Consider the following 226-nt stretch of genomic DNA (forward strand, 5'->3'; position numbering starts at 1 on the left):
GCAACAATAATTAATAATTGATACGACAGCGGGGAGAAATCGTAGTAATTCATCTCCACTGGCTGTCTCCAGCGGTGGCGGCGCGAGGGGCGGGGCCGAGGCGGGGAAGGCCAGGTGGGAGTGACTCGGGGCGTGGCTTTCCTTCGGATTCTCTCCTCTGATTGGACGGTTCTGACGGTGGGCGTGTTCAGGGGCGGGTCTTGCTTTGCTTTTTGACAGCTCCTCC

Source organism: Suncus etruscus, chromosome 10 (genome assembly GCF_024139225.1).
Source record: "Suncus etruscus isolate mSunEtr1 chromosome 10, mSunEtr1.pri.cur, whole genome shotgun sequence".
In the NCBI taxonomy this organism is placed as follows: Eukaryota; Metazoa; Chordata; class Mammalia; order Eulipotyphla; family Soricidae; genus Suncus; species Suncus etruscus.